The sequence below is a fragment of the Monodelphis domestica genome, chromosome 2, assembly GCF_027887165.1.
Source record: "Monodelphis domestica isolate mMonDom1 chromosome 2, mMonDom1.pri, whole genome shotgun sequence".
In the NCBI taxonomy this organism is placed as follows: Eukaryota; Metazoa; Chordata; class Mammalia; order Didelphimorphia; family Didelphidae; genus Monodelphis; species Monodelphis domestica.
In genome coordinates this window covers 194,377,625-194,393,984 of record NC_077228.1, presented here as the reverse complement: position 1 = coordinate 194,393,984, position 16,360 = coordinate 194,377,625, and the positions used below count along the sequence as shown (strand labels likewise).

Genomic DNA, 16,360 nt, shown 5'->3' with positions numbered 1-16,360 from the left:
TAAAGACTTGACTGCTGAAGCAATATCCTAGTAAGGAGGGGAATAGGGAAGATCAGAAGGATAGAGAGAAGGATTAGCTTCACCAAGGACTGAGACCATTTCTTCCTCTGAGAGAAAGAGAAGAGATTTGATGAAGTTTCAAAGTTCTAAAGAGTAGTAACAAGAAGCTTCCATTTTTCCTTGGTTACAAGAATCATATTCTTTCCCTCCCCTCCTCCCACCCCTTCCCGTAGCCAACACACAATTCCACTGGTCAATTTGGCCTCCCTCACACTGGGTTTTACATGTGTCCTTGATCAAAACCTATTTCCATGTTGTTGATGTTTGCACCAGGGTAATCTAGAGTCTACATCCCCAAGCATATCCCCATCGACCTATGTGATCAAGCAGTTGTTTTTCTTCTATATTTCTATTCCCACAGTTTTTCCTCTGAATATGGATAGTGTTATTTTTCATAAATCCCTCCGAGTTGTTCTGGATCACTGCCTTGCCACTAATGGAGAAGTCCATTACATTCAATTGTACCACAGTGTATCCCTCTCTGTACAGTGTTCTCCTGGTTCTGCTCCTTTCACTCTGCATCAATTCCTGGAGTTCATTCCAGTTCACATGGAAATCCAGAGGAAATATCTTGAAAGAGTCAGTGTGAGGGATGAGAAAGAATCATTGCATTGCTAAGCATAAGAAACTTCCCAACTAAAGTCATGAAGGATAAATCTATTATGGGTAAAATCAACTCAATTTCATGACTCTGGAGAAACAAAAAAGATTTTTATGTCCTAAAATTACCCAAAAATCCATAGAAATTTCTTAGGAAAATACATATCTCAGAAAAATTTCTCCTCTACAAACCATATCAAATTTCAAGGATCAATTTAGATTCCAGAAAATGTTTGAATATTACTATGGATTAAGTTATGGTTTTTCTTGTAAGCTTCTTTTCTAGTCATATTTACTATACCCCCCAAAAAAACTGTCAAAAGAGAAATTGCAGTAGAGATTATTTTAAAATATGATGAGCTTTGTGGTGGCAAAAAATTGGAAAATGAGGGGATATCCCTCGATTGGAATGTCTGAATAAATTGTAGCATATGATGGTGATGGAATACTATTGTACTATAAGGAATGATGAACTGCTTGATTTCTATATGAACTGGAAAGATCTCCATGAACTGATGAGTGAAATGAGCAGAACCAAGAGAACATTGTATACAGAAATTGAAACAGTGTGGAATGATCAAATGTAATCAACTTGACTACTAGTAGCAATACAGTGATCCAGGACAATCCTGAGGGAGAAGTTGGGTAGCTCAGTAAATTGAGAGCCAGGCCTAGAGATGGGAGGTCCTAGGTTCAAATCTGGCCTCAGACACTTCCCAGCTGTGTGACCCTGGGCAAGTCACTTGACCCCCATTGCCTAGCCCTTACCACTTTTCTTCCTTGGAGCCAATACAAGGATTGATTCTAAGGCAGAAGGTATGGGTTTAAAAAAAAAAAAAAGAATGCTATACACATCAAGAGAAAGAACTGTGGAGTAGGAACACAGAAGAAAAACATGATTTATCACTTGTTTATATGAGTATATGATTTGGGATTTTGGTTTTAAAAGATTACTGTATTAAAAAATTAATAATATGGAAATAGGTATCAAGTGATAACACATGTATAACCCAGTGGAATTGCTTGCCAACTCCGGGAATGGGGAGAGAGAGAACATAAATCATGTAACCATGGAAAAATATTTAAAAATAAATAAAAATTTTTAAAAGTTAAATAAAATAAGATGAGCTATTTCAGCATTAGAAAAACTCTTTGCAAAACAGAATTTGTCATTTCACCACTACCAAACTATTTCTCAGTAAGAGACAGGTAAGCCTAAGAGACCAAGGAATAACAGCACCATTCTCCAGACAAGATAGCCTTGCTTTCAGCCAGACTTAAATCTTAAATCTTTCAGAGTAGTCCTTATAGAGATGCAACTAGACAATTGCTAATAAAAATGATGTAACCATAGCTACTGAGATTTCAACAAGAAAGTTCTGGCTACCAAAGTCCTTGACACTATTACATGGTTTAACATTAGAAACATATAGTTCAGTCAAAAGAAAAGATGATTAATTACAATCTGCCTTATCTATGTACATCTCAGAACCACTGAGCCTTTAAGCACTGACCCTATAGCTCAAACCACCAATGTACGTTGTTTCCTCCTATTTAAATATTAAGTCCTTGATGTATAAATTTTTTTTATTATATCCCCCCCCAATATAATGTAAAAACAGCTTCCAACATTCTCCAAAGAATGAGTCTCAAATTCTCTCCCTCCCCTCAAGCCCCTCAACTACTTTAAGACAGTAAACAATCTCATACAGATTTTACATCTGCAATCATGTAAAACATTTTTCCATATTAATCCTTTTGTGAAAGGAAACTCAAATAGATTGACTGCTGACTTGAGTTTTCATTTAGGAATTACTTAGATGAATTCCTTGGCGACCTTAAATTAATATATATCAGTCTTTTAAGTGATTCCCTTGTAACAATATAAAGACAGTATTTTTATCACATGGATGACATAAAGATAAACATTAATAAGCTTTCAAAATAAGTGACAAAATTAAAATGCTCTCATGGGAAAAGTATTTTGATCATTAATTCAGTTCATTTATTGTGGTGCATGTAGCAGATATAGATCAAAACCTTCTTGGGGACATAAAGCCATTAAGCTTTCCAAAAAGTTTTAATTAAAGTGATCACATTAAAAATTAGAACAAATAAAAAGATATCAAAATTTAGGCTGTATCTACAAAGATGCAACTTAATAGGAATGAATGCAAAGTTCAGCACTTGGGGTAAAAATATCAACCTTACACATGAAGAGAATTGGGAAAACATGCCTGGGTGATAGTTTATGTGAAAAGAAGTTAGCTAAAACGGGATGGAAGCACAATATGAGTTCACAGTGACATAATAGACAAAAAAAAAAGCTAATTCAACCTTGGGTTACATTAATAGAAATAAGATATTCTCAAATCCAGATCTCAGATCCAGAAAGGGGATAATTCTGCTGTACTAGGCCTCCTTTGGTCAGAGCATATCTGAAGTACTGAGTCCAATTCTGCATATCATATTTTAGGAAGGATACTGACGGGTTAGAAAATGATGAAAGGAAGTCAATCAGGACGCAATTGAGACTTAAATCGCCTCATATGAAGATTAGTGGAATGAGCTAGGAATGTTTAAGTTGAGGGGGAAAAAGAATTAGAGAGGGTTCATTAGAAATATTTTCAAATATCTGAAAGGCTATCATGTTGAAGAAATTTACTATCTTAATCTGTCCAACTTCAGAAGCCAGAATTAGGACCAAGGGGTCAAAGTTACAAAGATGGCGGTAGCTAGATGGCTCAGGGGGGAGAGTCAGGCCTGGAGATAGGAGGGGAGGTCCTGGGTTCAAATTTTACCTCAGATACTTCTTAGCTATGTGATCCTGGCCAAGTCACTTAACATCCCCCATCCCTTTTTACCTAGCCCCTACCACTCTTCTTTTTTGGAATTGATACTTATTAAATGATTCCAAGACAAAAGATAAGAGATTTGGGTTTTTTTAAGTTGAAAAGAGGAAAAGTTCAGCTCAATCAATATAAGGAAACTTTGTAACAATTAGAGCTCTATAAAGAAAAATGGATTCCCTTTGGGTTCAGCACATTTAATCTTCTTAAAGATAGTTCAACCATTTGCCAGGTAAATTGAAAAATAAGTTTAATTCATATATATATATATATATATGTACATATATATATATATATAATATGGTATATATATATGGGTTGAAACAAATTATTTCAGAGGTTCCTTTCAATTCCAAGATTTTATAATTCTAATAGTATTAAAGAACAAAAACAGTCTCATGCGGGATGCTTTTTTGAGAAAATTCATTCCAAGTTTCACCTGGAAATACTTACATATTCCTTCAGCTAAGTGGCAGAGTAGAAAGAACCTTGGCCCTAAACAGATAACTCTAAGTTAAAATATGGCATCAGACACTAGCTGTGTAATTCTGGGCAAGTCACCTAACCTCTATTTACCTCAGTTTCCTTATCTGCATAATAGAGTTTTTAACAGAACCTACCTGCAACACGGTGTGAAGATAAAATAAAGTAGTTTAAAAATTATTTGGAAACCTTAAAATCTTATATAAAAACTATTTTTTTTTGCCCTCCCATCCCTGTGCCACTGGCTAAGGCCCTTCCTAAGTTCCTCCAGGATAAGATAAGCCTAGCAAGTGGGATGGGGAAAAGAGTAGTAAGGATAGGGAATCTACCAGGGTTCACAGGGATGAGGTTTCGGGAGGAGGCATAGACTCCAGTGACCTCTAGCAGGGGAGAGGGGTGAGGGAGAGGGATAGGGGGAGAGAGACAGAGAGACAGAGAGACACAGAGAGAGAGACAGAGAGAGAGAGAGAGAGAGAGAGAGAGAGAGAGAGAGAGAGAGAGAGAGAGTTTTAGGATTGGTGCTACTGATGGGCCACATCAACATCAACTCCTTTAGACAAAAGTGACTTCTAGAGCAAGCTACAGAATTTTATGGAGAGAGACCTGAATTTGGAGGCACGTAACCTGGATTAAAATCCTGGCTCTGTCACTTATTCCCTCTATGGCTTTGGGTAAGTGGCTTCATCTTTCTTGGCCTCAGTTTCCTTGTCTATAAAATATTAGGAGTTGGACTACCAGCTATGGATCTATAATAGTATGAGTAAATTAAAAAGTCATAAGAGGAGGGTAGTGGTGGACACACACACTTGTATGTTATTTTATGCTTTTTTATATAGGAGACTATCAATTTTCTTCAAAAGAATTGTAACAGAAATAACATTCTCATACAGTAAAACTTTTTAAAAACAAGTTCAGGGTCACAATGAAGTGAAAACAATTAAACAAAAACATAATTCAAATCAATCTAGCATTAAATGAAATTATCAAATTGGGATAGAAGGAAGAAAAAGAAGAGAAAGAAAAATAAGGTCTCAAAGAAACTCAAAAGAAAAATCTTAAGATCAAATAAGAAAATATAAGATAAATAAGATGAAATAATAATGTTAAGATTATTTGGGATGCAATTAACTCTCATAGGATTATCAAAATCATAACAAAAAACAACGCACTACAAAACCAAGTCCCATGATAAAAGGCTCAACAAGCATTTCAAATGCCTGCCAGTTGGCAACTTTACTTACATGTCTGTCTTTTATAAACGAAAGCACTGATTTTCCTTTATATAATTTTAGCTGACCCTTTAATAGGTCCAATTGTTTATGAAGCTTATAAAGATATTGTACAACTTTGGTGTTTTTTTTTAGACTCTCTGAATCTCTCTCCTTTAAAGAGAAATTGCTATAAACAGATAAATTCTATTACACTAAACTCCAATAACAGGACAAACAAATGTTTTATTATGCTATATTTTTACTGTCTACATGAAGTGAGAGGGACTTGGAAATCTTTTAAACACAAAGATATTCTAAATGTAATATATGATTGTGAAGAAATCTGATCTATATAACTTTGTTCCAAAACAGAATATATTTCAATACATCAACCTGATCTTATTTTCATTCTTTAATCACCTTCTCTAAAGGTAAAAATGTTGAGTACATTTTAATTTCCATTACATAGAGGCCAGTTATAATGAATTTAATTAAGGAAGAATAAAGGAGTACAAAGTACCAATCCTAGGAATTAGCAATGACATATGTATTATAAAAAGTCTCATACTGGAGGTTTCCTCTAACAGATATTCTCAAATGAATACAATTATAGATGGTTGTAGAATTCATTAAATATGACTAATGGACTTACAAGAAAGAAATCTACATGCTGAGAAGCTATAGTGGGTGTCATTGTAAAGTGAAAAATAGTTCAAATGTAAACGGAGGGGAAAAGTCCAGAAATAATATGGCTGATGTTCAATGGTGCTAAAGGTTAAAATAAACTAGGCCAGAATTTTCCTTTAAAAGTTTTAGAAAATGAGCACTATTTGCAAAAAGAAAGGAAAATAAGTAAGTGTGAATAGAGAATAAAGCAGCATAATTTCCATCTAGCTTTCGCATAAAAATATGAGGTACTCAATAGTTAGACTAAGGAAATGGATCACTTTTGAGCTTAAAGTTGTTTTAAAACTTTAGAACATTTCTAATAGGATTAAATAAACTTTAATATATCTTTAATAAATTCAACTTTGTATAACACAAAATATACCAAAATTATAGCACCCCACCAACAAAAAAATCAACAAACTATTTTTATCATCCCTGAAAGGTTCTTAATTTAAAATCTTATGGATATTTTATCCAAAAACATGATATCGTTTTGATTTTTTAATTAAAAGGGTACTTACTTATGTTGACTAAATGCACAAAATTATGTTATGCCTATTTTTGTTTGTCTATTTTGTTTTGTTATGTCTAATTTTGGGGTAACAATAGTTCAACACTTCTAAATTTCCACATTATATTTCCATAGCAAAATTTAAGCCATAAATTACAGGTAACTAGTTTTCTTAAACTTAAGGAACCACACTTTAAAAAAACATGTGTTAGTTGTTTTTCCCTAACAAAACTGTCTCTATTTTCTTCTGGTGCTGTAAGATCAAGGGATCATGCTTTATCAGCAACTTAGCCTATTGAATACAGTTATGTCATTCAGGAAGCTAAGAATTTACTATTATGTTAATAATACTCTCTACAGCTAAGGAAGAAGAGTGGAACAATTAGGCCAACATCTATACAGTAAAGGAAAATTAATACTGACACTTACGTAAACTTGAACTCTAAGCAAAGATATCTTTTGCCTCTAAAACATATCTAACCCAGGGCTTCCATATACAGGTGCATAAAAGGAACAATAAATTTTTTAAAAAGAGAGAGAGAATACTGGCAAATTTCATCACTGTCCACCAGAGCCCCATATTGCCTAATCCTAAAAGGTCTTCAAAGGGCAACTGGCCTTATATTTGGTTAAATATAATTCTCCCTTGCCTCATAAAAGAAAGATAAGCATGTTTTAAAGATATCTTTGAACTAAGGATTTTATTTTGGAAAGTTATACATTTTTGGTCTGCTAACATACTGTTTTTCCTAGGAATAACAAGAAGATCATAAAAAATATGGAAGATTTAAAAAAACTGGAGTCATTCAAATCATCTGAGTGAACTTTGTTGCTAGTTCCACAATGACTAGGAATGCCTTGTATAATTCACCCTATAAAGCAACACTTGAACACCAGGCTACAATATTTCAACAGAATAGACAGTCACTTGTTACTTTTTATATGTTTCATTTAATGACCATTTACATGCTCTTAAAGAGGGCTGAAATGTTTCCCAATTTTAGAAAAAACAAAACAAAAAGGCAGATTTACTAATTAACTTCTCTAAAGAAAAGGCATCCCAACAGCAATAATACTTTCTAAATTTTTATCACAAAAGTCTAGAAAATTCCACTTTAATGCTTCTCTCTCTCAAGAAGGAAATTCTGATTTTTGAGATTCTTCACATAAAACAATCTTCCTCCCTAACTCTGTTGACATTCAAAGTTAATTTAGATCTGGTCAAAAGTGACAGTTTGACACTCCTAGATGTATCAATATCTGTTTGTTTGTGTAAAGTTTACACTTTATGCACACTGATTATACTGGTGTTATACAGTGCTTATTCAGTGAACTCTCCAAATAGGGGAACAATTTTTAACTTCGCTTAGTCCTAAAACCCAGCTGGAGATCTAACTGGAATATAACAGCAAGAGAATAAGTGGTAAGGGAAAATAACTCAGTTCAAGAGTTTTTTTAACATCTAACATTTATTAAGCACCTACTAGTTACCAGCCTCTGTTTTAATAATTCTTCATGTGAAGTTTATGTCTTAGTCTGGGGAGACTCTGTATGTGTACATGTCCTGGTCTGGGGAGATTATGTATATGTATATGCCCTACATGTGCATGTGTAAATATATATGTGTAAATATATATATATATATATATATATACACACACACACACACACACATATATATATACACAGGCATGGATGTTTATGTGTGTACATGCTTATAAATGCACACATGCACTGGGTATTAACTTAAACTCAATAGCTAATATGTGTGTATCTATATCCTCTCTATATATGTAGGTGTGTATATATGTTTATGTATGAACATATATATTGTCAACATGGAAATCTAGAGATCCCCAGTTTACTTGGTTTAATGGTATAAACCCCAGGTTTTGAACTTGTCACAGGAGAGGTTTCCCCTTGAGGGAAGGTCCCACTTCACCAGACAATAGACATCCACTTCAGCTTTGGCGCAGTAGTCTCTCAAGCTGAAGGTCCTGAGTTCAATCCTCCTTAAGGAGGGTGTGACATACTGGGAGAGGCTTCTGGTGACAAAAGAGCTACTACCTGAAGTGGATGTCTATTGTCTGGTGAAGTGGGACCTTCCCTCAAGGGGAAACCTCTCCTGTGACAAGGTCAAAACCTGGGGTTTATACCTTTAAACTAAGTAAACTGGGGATCTCTAGATTTCCATGTTGACAATATACGTATATTTACTGATATATATAGACTCAGTCTCCCCAGACTAATGTGTATCTATATCCTCTATATATAAATAAATATGTATATATTTTTACACATGTATACTTAAACATGCTGTCCCCCCCAGACTAGAACATAAACTCCAAAGCTAATATGTGTATGTTAATATACACATACACAAGTGTCTCCCCAGACGTAATATATATATATATATATATATATATATATATATATAAAGCATATATAAAATAGATACAAAGTAACTTAAAGGGGTAAGGCAATCTGGAGGAGAAGCAGAAAACAAGAAAATTTAATGTAGGAAACTAGAAGGAGTACATTTCAGATATGGGGTGCAATTTGTGCAAAGGCTCAGTGATGAGCTATACAGAGTCCTGTTATGAGAAATGTAAGAAGCAATTGATGCCACCGCAGTGTAACTGAAGGGAGAAATAGATTATAGTGACATATGACTCGAATGCTCTCAAACAACATGTATAGCATATGAATTCCCTTACCCCCATCCAAAATACATTGGCAGAAATTAATCCCTTTGTTTGTAAACAGAAACCAAGGAAATAGGTTTTAACTCTTCACTTATGTGTCCCCTTTAGAGCAAGTCTACAATAATACAAGGGAAAAGGCTACCTACCAGGAGTGGAAAATAAGACTAATTAATGTTGCTGTTAATACAGCTTCCATTACAAGTACATTCACTTAGCTTAAAGAAAATGAGAGAAGAGGGAGAGGGAAGAAAGAAAAAACAGATTTTAATATTCAAAAAACCTTTAATGAAGAAAAAAGTAAAAGCCCCTCAAACATAAAAAAAAACCCACACAATTTTAAGTTACCATTTTTAAGGGAGTTGGACTAAAATTATTTCTAAGGTCCTCTATAGTTCTTGTATTCTATGATTCTAAGTTAGAAAGTTCCTTCCTAACGGAAGAGTCTATTTTGGCCCACAGATAAAGAAATATATATTTTACAGAAAACAAATGACTCCTTGCCCTTTCAATGGGTGGAAAAGGGGCAGGGGGAAGGAGAGAATTTTGAACTGAAAATAACATTTTTTAAAAAGAAAATGAATTCCTCCTTGAGAGTTCTCATTTGCTCATATACCTCATAACACCCTTGAGCTTCCATGTGTCTTTGCCTTACCAGTTAAGGTGACTGAGTATATCCTAACCCAGGATGCAAAACTGTAAATATTATTTCACAGAAGAATGATCTTGCAGGCAAAGACTGTCTTATCTCCTTTTATATCCTCTATACTCAGAACAGTCAGCCTGACACATTTTAAGCACTTTATAAATGTTTATTGATTACTTCTGAACATCGAAGAGATGCCTTAAAATTATTCTATAATAACTAGCATACCTTCCCAGTTGAACTCATTGCAGTCAAGCTGTGACCTGCTAAGGCAAATAGTTATTTTTAATGCAAATCATGGATGTGACTGTTTGTGGTAACTGTGGCTTGATTTCCCATATGCAAAGAAATCCCCTAAGAGGGGAAATTAAACAACATCTAAAAACACATGGGTTTGTCTTACTATCATCTCAAGGTATAGCCATAAGTCATACTTTTAATGACCCAATAGCCATTGAAAATATTAGTCATCAAATTAATCCCAACACTAATTGATTGGATCATTAATGTAATTTCCCCTTGTCTTCCCCAACTCTTCTCTAACTAGTCAGAAAGGAAAGTTGTCACATTTTCTGAGAATTTAACTTCTATTCTCAAACCATACCCAAGTAGTTGAATATGAGAAAATGAATCAGCACAGGCAGCTCAGAACTGAACTGTATGTAGTACATGGAAATTCACACTGCCTTTAAAAATTTTTAAATATATACATATATACACTTAGACTAGATAAACTATTTAGAGTACCAAAGGTAAAGGAAGCAGAACATAGCAGTAGATATTTAAAATTGGTTGTCCAGAAGCTAAAAAAACTAAACAATGTTCTTACATGTTAGTACTTTTTATATGATGGTAATATACCCATGATTATGAATAAACCAAAGGAAGGGAATATCCTGTATGCAATAAATTATTATGCTCTTCTTTACTGAGAGATCCTGAGGTAGGAAAAGAAAAAAGAAGAGGCTCAGAATAAAGCCATAATTTTTTAACCTCCTTTAATACATAGACTGTGGCATAATTCAGAAATACTCTTTTCAATGATGTCAGCCTATGAGGACTAAAGTGCACTTAACCTACAGGTATATTTGAGGGTCTATTTCTTCAGAGGCTCATTCGGTCATAATATTTCAGATAATATTGCCAAATAAAAAGCAAGAAGAAACCACTTGGTTCAATGTAACAAGGAGACTTTTTCTCAAAGCTTATTCTTGAATAATATAACATAAAGAGTAGACCACTGCATTAAAAGTCTCTATCAGCAATACCTAGGAAGTCAGAGAAACCAGATCTTATGGTATTCCTTTTTCTGACCATTCTCCTCTATATGTATATATACTGCTTCCTACACAAAGCTTTTCATGACTCTCTCAACTTTTCCCCTTCCTCCCTAACTTGTACCCATAAAATGTAAGATTAGAGATTGTTTCATTCTTCATACAGTATTTACATGTCCAGTGCCTGGCATATGGTAGGCACTGAATGTTTTCTTGATTGAGTGATTGAGAGTCACTGCTCAAATCAAATGACTCCACTATTAATGATTGTATTTCCTTCTCTCTAAATCTCTAATATTCAGGACTCTGATGACGTGTTAATGATATCTTGGTGTTTTCTAATTTTCAAAGTATTCCCCTAGGAAACAATTATCTGTAGCCTTATTTCTCAGTTAAGAAAAATATGAAGGAATTCTCTCCACCAAGGCCACCAAGTAAGTTAGTGATAGGAATGGGAATAGATTCAAGAATTTCTAACTTCCCTATCAGGTGCTCAGGCTACTCAGAAAAGTTATCATAAAATGATACAATGGGTCAAAAACAACCACATGATATATGATGCTAGTCTTTATGGGTCCAAAATAAAAAACATGACAGGGCTAACATGTGGACCTAATTTTGAAAATAAAAACAGGAAGCACTCCCACCCCAATATTACCTTTAAAAAAAAGGAAGCCAAACCTCAAGATACCTTCCAAGGAAGTCAAGGGTGTGACTTAAACTAACAAAAACAGAAAATAACATCAAAAACCACCAAAAATGAGGGTCTTTTTCATCCACTAAGAAATCGACATGTATGAAATACTCCTTATAGTTAGTAAAACTCCACAGTTGTATATACAACAGTCCCCAAATTGGATTGCTTCCCCAGCTAAAGGTCACTGAATACTTAATAAAACACTTCATAAAAACATCTTCTATTATCAAAGACAATGTAACTAAAATAGATTTAAATGTTTTAAGTCACATTTCTTTTTGTTATTGTTCTACTTGCTTTTTTACATAATACTTATTGGTGGAAACTACATAGATAAATTTGACTTTCTTGCCCAGAAATTTAGAACAACACATATTTTTGACATATATTAGAAAACTTCCGATTTCCTAAAATCATTAGAAAATTCTCTTTAAATCCAGCAAAACTTTAACTAATACAATTTCATTAGCACTCCTTTAAAAAGTCCCTTCATCAATGCAAACCATTTTCAAAATCTTTTATTATATAATGCATAGTTTGTCTTCTAAAGATTTTAGTAATCTTAAATTGATACTCAAAATATTTTTCTTAAAGATTATCATCTTGGAACTGTTTACAGAAATGATAGTAGTAATCTAGTATCTAATATGGAAAAAGAAAAATAATCTAGTTTTCATTTTCTGACATTGGTAGCCAGAATTTGCTAGAAAGGTGAATAATTTTATAAAGTGTTGATTCTCGGCAGTCAAGCAAAGAAAACATAAGAGCAGAAAATGAGTTGAGCTTCCTTTGATCCCAACAATTTGTAGTTAAAAACCCTGAACATGCCACTTACCCTTTTATTTCAACAATCTGTGTTAAATGAGAATGACTATCGATCACCTATCCCACAAGCAATCCGCAAAAATTAATAAGCCAGCACAAAATCCATTAAGGGGGGAAAAATACTATTCACTAAATATAAACAATGTGAATTTTAATGTTAACAAGAACAAAATACGTAGGTTTCAAAATAGGAAGAAATGTTTTTACACCAGGTCGGACACAGTTTATTAAATATAATTTAGAGGAGGTTCTCCTATGGAAAAAAATAAATAAATAAAATCCATTCGGAGTAAAAAGAGGGATGAAATGAGAAGTCAGGAGAAGAAAGGAAGTACTAACCAAAATATTTATGTTGCAAAAGCCCAAACAATGATAGCATGTTGTTTTGTTTTGTTTTTCCTCTAAATACCAAACAGTATTAAATTTCCATTTCAAAAAAGGCAGTTTTTAAGAGCTTTCTTCTTGGTATAATCCATACCAATATGCTACAGGAAGAATATGAATACTGACAATGCAAAAAATAGTGAGAAGCTGGGATAGTTTGTAAAGTTAGCTTAGTAGTGGAGATTTTTTTGTGCAAAGTTTAGCACTAAGTTATGCAATCCCCAAACTGCTGGTGATAGAAATCAACCCTTTTTTGGTATTTTGCTTTTAAAAAAAAGTTTCTCCTTCCTTTCCTCATACTCTAATATTTACCAAGTAGCTAAAGAAATTCCATCTTCCAAAAGCCAATGCAAGCTGAATGTAGACATTTAAACTGAATTACATCAACTAACCAAAGGTTTTTTTTTTTGTTTGTTTGTTTTTTAAACCCTTACCTTCCATCATCATGTAGTCAATATTGTGTATTGGCTCCTAGGCAGAAGAGTGGTAAGGGCTAGGCAATGAAGGTTAAGTGACTTGCCCAGGGTCACACAGCTGGGAAGTGTCTGAGATCAAATTTGAACCTAGGACCTCCCGTCTCTAGGTCTCAATGCAAAGGTGTTTTTTAACATCATTATCTTTTTCCTCCTTATAATCAACTTCTACTTCATCTTCCTTTTACATTTATGATTTTCAACAAGAACAACAAAACCCCTTTCATAAAAAGGAATTATAATTTTGTCTAATAATTTTCTAATTAGGAGGAAAAATCTGCAGCCTTAATATAAATTATAACAACAGACATCCACAAAGTGAAATGATTACAAGAAATCTGGCATCCATGGAATGTTGAGAAATAAACTTAGAAAAATACCTAAGGCTGGCATTGGTCTTTTATCTATGTTAATAAATGTTAAATTTCCATATATAGGTAACAGGCATAGCAAATCAGTAAGTATACTGTAGAAGAATGGTAATACTCTATTATTTAAATCGAATGGTAAAAAACAATATTATTTGGGACAACCTGGACTCAGACAGCTGACTACTTATTGTGTTCCAGGTAACTATCCAATAGCTTTGGACTTGACTAGATTATGAAGTACTTTCAGGAATGGCTAATGAATGGGACAGGCCTAATATAATAGTTGTAGGTGTAAACACGCCTGACACATTCAAAAGATAATCCTTCAAAACATTCCACAGAGTTGAAGAAATTTTCAGTAAGACAGAAATCTACCATTTATTATTTTGAAAATCCACTTATCCTGCGAACAAGGAAGTCAGAGGTGCATGGGGAAAACACAAAAAGGTTTGACAGTAGTTGATGGGGAATCATAATCTTTTTAGGGCCCAGCAAAACGTAAGTGCTTAATAAATGCTTACTGATTGATTAGCTGATCTCATAAATGCTGTGTTCCTTCAGACTCTCTTCTATTCCTCTTCTTTCCTAATTATTTCCTTTCCCCCAAAGGCCAACCAGCTACCAAGGAGTATGGATATGCCCCTTAGAAGTTCTCTCCTTTTTGGAGCAGCCTGACCATCTAGCCAGATTCACTCTGCGTCAGCTTAGCTTTTGTCATATAACGTCTCCCTTTCAGTGACTCTCCATTCCCAACCCGCAACAGGCACTTTAGCATTAAGGGGGGGAAGGAGAAGCGGGGGAGGGGGGGAAGACATCCCGTCCTACTGCACTATGTCTAAGCCCAGGCCTGACAGGTCATGAAGTGGGATCCAGGCTCCCTTATCCCCAATAGTTTTATCAAAAGTGTTTGTTTCTTTAACTGCCTCCTAAGGTGCTTGTCCTACATGCACCTAGCCCTTGAACACACTCATGCACTCATTCTTCAGGGGTCTCACATTCATAGATAGCTGTGTCGTTGAGGCACAGGAGGAGGGTGGCAGCAGAGGCTGGACGGACCTTGCAAACAACGTGGAGGGCGCAGACTTGGGGGGGGGGGGAGATGCAATTCCCCCTCCCGCCTCCTCCCACCCGCAGTAGCCCCTGCTTCTCCGCACGCGCTCCCCTCCTTCGCCATGGTCCTTAGATCCTTCCTGCACCACCTTCCAACCCCTCACGCCCGGCTTCAGCCCTCCAGCTACGACACGACTGGGCTCGGAGGCAGCAGCTGTAACGGAGCCGGACTGCGGGACCCAGAAGCTAGGAGACCCGAAGCCGGGGGCCGCCCCGCCCGCTCGCTTCTCCTCAGGCTGACTCCTACCTCGCCTCGTCGGGCGCCGCTCCCTTGCTCCGAGGGCCACCGCTGCCGCCACCTCGCGCAGTCCCTCGGCTCCGTCCCCACTCCCGGGTGACGGCTCCGGCCTCAGCGGGCTCCGGGGCTCGGGCCCTAGGCTCCACTCTCCTCCCGCCAGGGGCTCGCGGGGGCGCGCGCGCGAGCACGATCCTGGCGCTACCCCGCCTCGCCCCCTCCCCGCTCCTCCCCTCCCTGAGACCGTGGCCGCCCCCAGCGCGTGCCCAGGCTCGAGACCCCGCAGCGCGCGCTGCGGCCGTCTTCCTCAGCGCTCTCTCTCACTCACACACACATATATACACACACACACACACACACTCACACTCACACTCACACACACTAACCACCCCGCTCGCGCCCCCTCCCGCCCCCCATCCCCGGGCGGCGCGCGCCGCTTCCTGGTTCCGCCCCGCGCCCGCGCTCCTCCAGCCACCCTCGGGGGGCCCCTAGTCACCCTCCGCTCTCCCCCACCCCACCCCCCGCGAACCATCCTGCCTTGTTATTGCAAGATCTGTGCAGTGCAGCCCGCGGGGCAGCTACCAAGGGGTCACTCCCGTTCCCCAACCAGCCAGCCGGCTACCCCCTTTCCCCTTCCCGGTTCCCGGGTTTGGAATGCTGACATGCGGGTTTGTTTTGGGAGGGTCGACCCCTACCCCCGCTCTACCCGTGATCCGCCCTCTTGAGCTGTTGTCGTGGTGTTGGCCCTGTGCCCTACCCACCTCCCTTCCCTTTAGTCCCAGGCCGGGTGCCCAGTGTTTCTCCTGTCCCCTGGTCTTCTCCCTCTCAAGCTGGGGTCAGAAGTCCGCAGCTCACCTGATCAATAATTATCCGGGCTTTGCTCCCCAGGGTGACCCACCCAGGGCTCCAAACGAGGCCTTCTTGGCGGCTTCCCACTCGGAGCGGAGAGCCTGCGTGGACAGTTGTCCTCGCTGCCAGTCAGACTGAATTACAGCTAGGGGTAGAAGACACCGAAACTGGAGGAAGGAGTGAGGGGGTCACGGAGAGGCAGAGAGGGAAGGGAGGCGTTTTCTTCCTCAGAGAGCTTTCTGAAATAAAGGGACCCCATCGGTGGAAGCTGAAGGAGAATGAACTGGATGATTCTGTAGGTCAGGGTCGGGGTGGGGGGTGGGGGTAAAAAAAAGAGAGAGAGAGAGAGATGAGTTTAGTCCCGAACTTTTTCAAATGACCATGCATAGGAGAGAAGGTCCTTGCGAG

General features: G+C 37.3%; 1 protein-coding gene across 6 annotated transcripts in view; it reads right to left on the bottom strand.

Annotated features, from left to right (window-relative positions):
* The window catches only part of LOC100011470 (signal transducer and activator of transcription 5B), a 70,722-nt gene extending 54,362 nt beyond the window's left edge, over positions 1-16,360 (bottom strand). For 2 of the 6 annotated variants that reach the window (XM_056816742.1, XM_056816744.1), the window contains exon 1: positions 15,116-15,481. The gene's annotated coding sequence lies outside the window, so the exon portion shown is untranslated. Of the gene's footprint in view, positions 1-15,115; positions 15,483-15,958 lie in introns of those variants that run through there. The other 4 variants (XM_056816743.1, XM_056816748.1, XM_056816745.1 and 1 more) reach the window with 4 other exon arrangements.